The following is a 6,076-nucleotide window of genomic DNA, read 5'->3' as shown; positions in this document are numbered from 1 at the left end:
AAGACTTTTGAACTTATGGTGTAAAATGAGACACATATATTTTGTGGTGCTATAAATTATTGAATAAAGATAAATTATTCCCAATTAAAGAAATGGCTATTCTTTTTTGCACGAACTAAAAAAGAAATAGATTCACATAAATTGAAACGGATGAGGTGTAAGTTAGGAAATCTTTCTCATTTTCTTTATCTTCTTCATTTTTGGAGGTAAAGTAATGGCTGCGGTTGGCACTTGGCAAGCCACAAGCTTCCTTTGTGGTGATTCCTTAATTTTAGAAAGTGCATGGAATAGAAGCAAAATTCAACATCTCAAAAGTCAAATCAGAGAATAAGAGAACATTGAAGAGAGAATTATGATGAAGGGAATGTAGAATAGTCAACTCATATAGCACAGAAAGTCAACCTCCCTCGCAAATATGAAATCACTCATGATAGTTAGAGAAGAAATTATGTCACTAATTAGAAGCTAAACATTCTTATAAGGATGGCAATTTGCTTCGAAGGGTTCAAGAAATTCAAAATTAACAGAATCTTTTTGATGTTACAAAGATCAAATTAGGTTTCCCGAAAGTTTAGTCCCACGTAATGCGAAGGATTTGCGCAGAGCCATTATTTACCAGTAAAACGATACAGTTGAATTTATACGTTGTTTATAGACAAGTGTATTAATTTAATCCAAAAAATAATAGATGAATTAGATAAAAATATAAGACTTAGTCTTAAAATCGAAATAGACGGCAAATATTGTGGTTCTAGGCGCAGAGCTACCGGGAGCGATAAGAACAAAACAAATAAGGAATAAAGTCAAAATTGATGGAATATATATAATGTATGGCTATCAGAAAATTCGTGTCAGTTACAATGATGATAGAGCTCACTATTTATAGTTGTACCTAGGGAAGAAGGTCTTAGGATTAAGCTCCTCTTTAATGACAATTATGAGAGCTATTGAAGGATATGTAACGGTGGGCAATTGTAACGATCCAGCTGGTCATTTTGAGCATATGCATTCCATTCAGCTATTTGAAGTCTTGATCAGCATCGTATAATGTATTATGACTTGTATGAATCATCGGTTTTGGTTTTCAGGTTATTCGGAATTGATTTGGATATAAATATCATGATAGAAGCTTTAGAGTTGGAGGAGTTGGCCAACTTTGACTTTTTAGTATTTGACCTCGAATTGGATTTTTGATTGTTCCGTTAGGTTCGGATGATAATTTTGGACTCGAGTATATGCCCGAATTTGCATTTGGATATTTCTAGAAGGTTTCGGTGCTAATTGGTAAAACTTGGAAAATTTAAAGGTTTGGAAAGTTCATAAGTTTGACCGGGAGCTAACTTTGATGAAATCGGGTTCGAATTGTGGTTCCAAAAATTAAAGTAGCTTTTTTATGTCATTTGAGGCTTGTGTGCAAAATTTGAGTTCATTCCGAGTTGATTTGATAAGGTTCAACACGAGTTTAATTTGGAAGTTGAAAGATTCAAACTTCATAAAGTTCAATTTGATGTGCGATTCGTGGTTTTGATGTTGTTATACGTGATTTGAGGCCTTGAGTAAGTCTGTGTTATATTATGAGACATGTTGGAAAGTTCGGATGGGGTCCCGGCGGGCTAGGGTGAGTTTCGGATAGGTTTGAGTTGTGTTACGCTTGTTTTTTTAATGTTTCGACATCGTTTTTCAAGCATAAATGGTACCATATTAAGTAAATGAGCTCCAATTTCTATATTCATTGAAGCATTAGATTCGTAACCATAGCAACTGGAATCATCAAATTTCTGCATCGTATGAGGAATTTATGGTCATTTTACTAAGAATTGAGTTGATAGATTTTTTTCATATTAATTACGAAATTTGCCACTGATTCGTATTTAAAAATCTGCACTATTTTTAAATATTAAAACCAACATATCTCGCTCACTATAAGGTCAAATGGAGTGATTCAAAAGCCTAACTTGACAAAAATTTCACAAAAAGTCCATTAGAAGCATCAAAAGCGAGTTTCGAGATAATTGGGCACGTGAAACAAGGTGGAACAGCTGGGCAAAAGTATTTAATATCGATGGTTTGTTCTTTTGGTCATATTTTGAGTTGGGGAGCTCGGATTTGGGCAATCTTTGAGGTGATTTTCACCATATGGATTGGGGCAAGTGTTCTCCACTCAGTTTTGATTATATTTCGGGAATCTATCTTCCTTTTTGGTAATTGGATTATGAATTTTAAAGAGAAAAGTTAGGGGTTTTGTCCAAAGGTTCATAATGTGAATTTTTGAGTTTTGAACATCAATTCTGAGTCAGATTTATGTGAAACTAGTATGGTTGGACTCATAATTAAATGATTGTCGGATTTTGTGAGTTTTATCGAATTTCGAGGTGCGGACCCGGGTTTGACCTTTTGGTTGAATATAGGATTTTCAATAAAGATTCGACCTTTATCAATTGGAATCGTTTTTTTAGGCATGATTTGATGTTATTGAGTTGATTTTGGATGATTCACGCCATTCGGAGGTCGGTAGGCGCGTGATGACATTTTTGGAGCATCATTTGGCTTGCTCAGTATTGGATTTAATTTGTTTGAGGTAAGTAACACTTTTAAACTTGGTGCTGAAGGTATAAAACCCCGAACTACATGTTATGTTTTTGGTGTTGAGGTGAGCACATGCTAGGTGATGGGTGTGTGAGCGTGAACCGTGTGAATTGTGACTCTGTTATTATTGTGGTATAGTGTAGTTACCTGATCTTATCTATGACCATGAAATCTCTATGTACTAGAGCTTTTGAGCTGTGATTCATGTTAGAAATCATGTCTAGGCTACATGTTTATTCTGTTGGGAGCCACCGAAGTCATTTCTACTGTTGAGTTATTTGCTTACATTGTAATTACATACTTGGCCATACGCATTCATTTGCATATCATATCTCAGTCTCTGTCACCATGTATTGTTACATCATATCATCATTTTTGGGCTGATTTTCATGACAATTTTAGCCCGAGAGACTGGAGAGATTGATGACTGATCGAGGCCGAGGGCATGATTGTGAGGATATTGATTTATGATGGGAGCGTACTGCACGCCGCAGCAGATGTTATTGATTCATGCCATGATTGGCTTATTATAGTGCTTGGGTTGAAGAGGCCCCTCCGGAGTCTGTACATACCCCCAATGAGCGCTGGCACTTATTGAGTGCGAGTGTCGAGTGATTGGGAGAATTGAGTGGTTGTGAGGATAGAGTAACTGCGAGGATTGAGTGACTGGGAGGACTAAGTGCATTGATGCATCGATAGTATGCATATGATTTTATCACTGCATTATATTACAGTTGGCATGCATACATTGACATGTAGGAATAGAGATGTGTTTTTCCTCATGCCATTTGAACATGAAACATTTACCTAGTGAAGTCTTTTGGGAAAAATTACACTTTTTCAAACTTATTCATATTTTTAGTGTTTATGATAAAAATTTAGGTTTTTACTGAGATACTTAAAAAGCATGCCTATTTTCCGAAACTGTGAAAGAGTTGAGCATTTTATCTCTGAGTTACTTCTTTTAGCATTATTATTATGTTATGAGTTGTTATTGGCTGATGGTGTTAGACTCCAAACTTTGTTCCAGCTCGTCACTACTTTCAACTTAAGGTTAGGTTTGTTACTTATTGAGTGCATGGGGTCGGTTGTACTCATACTATACTTCTGCACCTTGCGTGCAGATGTTGGATGTTGATGTTGATGTTGTTGTGTATGGCGGGAGATGGATCGGAAGATGTACCTACATTCATGGTAGCTCTACACTTATGAAATATCTGTTTATGTATATTTGGATAGATGGCATATTTATTTCATACTAGTTTTGTAAATTCTAAATCTTAGAAGCTCATGATTTGTATAAAAGTATTTTTATTATCATTCTTTTCTTCAAAAATCTCATTAATTTGGATAGTTGTTAATTGGCTTACCTAGCGGGTCGGGTTAGGTACAATCGCTACTAGTTGGATTTTCGGTCATGACAAGTTGGTATCAATCCCTAGGTTCATAGATTCTGCAAGTCATGAGCAAGTTCTAGTAGAGTCTTGCGGATCGGTATGATGACATCCATACCTATCTTCGAGAGGCGACAGGGCATTTAGGATAAACTTCACATCTTTCTTTCTTTCTTTATCGTGTAGCATTGATTTAGCTTGAAGCGTAAATCTTTGAATTCTTACCACGCATTCGTATACGCATGTGAGCGCTCAATATCAGTTGTACATCGACGACTTGTGATTATCATGGATAAAGTGTGAGATGTGATTTTGGCGTGCTGATGATGGGCCAATCTGGAGGACTTGAGGCCGGATTTTTACTGTAGCCTGAACAGAGGGATTTCGATTGTGTGAGCACGTGCTTTTGGATATATAAGTCCAGTAGTGTCCCTATTAGTGGAATTTACGGCTCGATGAGTGATTTGATGGCTATATAACGAGTATGATGTGACTGTGGGAAGTGTCCTGATCTTTTGAATGTGAAGAAAGGAGTTTGCTTGAGATGTAAAAAGGACTATTAGGTGCTTGATTTATGTCTTGATTTGATGTATAGTCTCGAGTTATGGGTGTGTTGAAGGACCTTTCATGTTGTTCAATTGCGGTGTGGAGTGAATTTTCATGTCTTGTTGTGAGTTCAGACTCAGGAAGATTAAGTAATTACATAGCAGTTGTAGCTGCGGAAGGGTATAAAGAAATGTCGGTTTGAGGCTGAGCAGGTGGGTTATAACATGTAAGGTAATCTACGGATATGTGATTTTTTATGATGTTGTGTGGAGGCTTTCTTTTTTACTAGTGGTTTATGTTTGTGCGATTTGAGTTTGGATCGGTTGTAATAGTTGACCTGACCGTCACGAGGATGAATGCGAGATTTGCAGATGATTTGAGGTATTAGATAGGTTTGTGTTGCATGAGCTTATGAAGGGTTGGGTTGAACTTTGGTGCAGAATTATGGAAGTCATAGAGTATGGGTATTACGAGTCATCGAGCATTTTGTTCTATGGCTTTGAGCTAAGTGGAAGAGTCTGCTATCGCTGATTTGTTTATGTGGCATGTGTTGTACTGTTTCCGTTTGAGGCATATTGATGAATCGGATATGGGTTGCAGAGATTAAGATTTAGGGTGACTCGAGTAAAGGAATTTCCGGTCACGGGTTATGTTACACTTTATGGGTATATGGGAATCGCGGGATGATTTAAGTTTGTTATTCATAACAGATGTAATGTGCACGAAATAGGATTCACTCGGTTACCTAAGGTTTTGAGATTTGGAATTCATTGTTATGATGATTTGTGAGTTGCTATCGCACAGTGTTTGTGTAATTGTAGGATGCTTGTCTAGGTGTCAAGGTAGTGAATGACCTGAAAGGAGGTTTTATATAATGCATGATTCAGAGATTCAGTATTCTATTTCCAGTGGAGGAAAGGCAATCGAATTAGGAATGTTCAGATTTGGGTTGACGGAGTAATGAGGCTTGGTATTTTCGAGCATGGTAGAGTTCTCAATTGTGATGTGGTGTCATCTTCCTTGTTGAACGCATAAAGGTTCGCCAATGTTATGGCCTTCTTCAATTTTCCTTTGGGGCAGGGTATTGTGAAATGGTTCCTGAGATGCGGTTGTAAAAGATAAAAGAGTGTAGCAATTTAGGAATCGAATTGGTACTTCTAGTATTGATGGCTCGAGAAAGATGATCTTCTAAGAGGTTTAGAGTTGGTAGCGGCTCATTTGTTCGGGTGTTACGGAGATGAATTCGGATTTGGGGCAACAATTGGGCGACGAAGGACAGGAAGGACATGTGGGAGGTGTTTTACGGTGGTTGAATTTCTAAAATGTTAAGTGTGAAAAGTAGAAGTCGAGGAGTTAAAAGAGAGGGTTAAACCAAAGTGGGAGAGTGGCAGAGTAACATATGAGTTCTGTGGTAGGATGGTCACACGCCTTGAGGAAAGTCTGGAGCCATTTGGGAAATTCATGGTGGACAATGACTAGGTCCACGAATTTTTATTTGGGTGCAACATGACTTCGAGTTTGGAATGTGTTGTTGGACTTTTAGCTGATGC

The sequence above is a fragment of the Nicotiana tabacum genome, chromosome 5, assembly GCF_000715075.1.
Source record: "Nicotiana tabacum cultivar K326 chromosome 5, ASM71507v2, whole genome shotgun sequence".
In the NCBI taxonomy this organism is placed as follows: domain Eukaryota; kingdom Viridiplantae; phylum Streptophyta; class Magnoliopsida; order Solanales; family Solanaceae; genus Nicotiana; species Nicotiana tabacum.
This window is presented reverse-complemented; position numbering follows the sequence as displayed.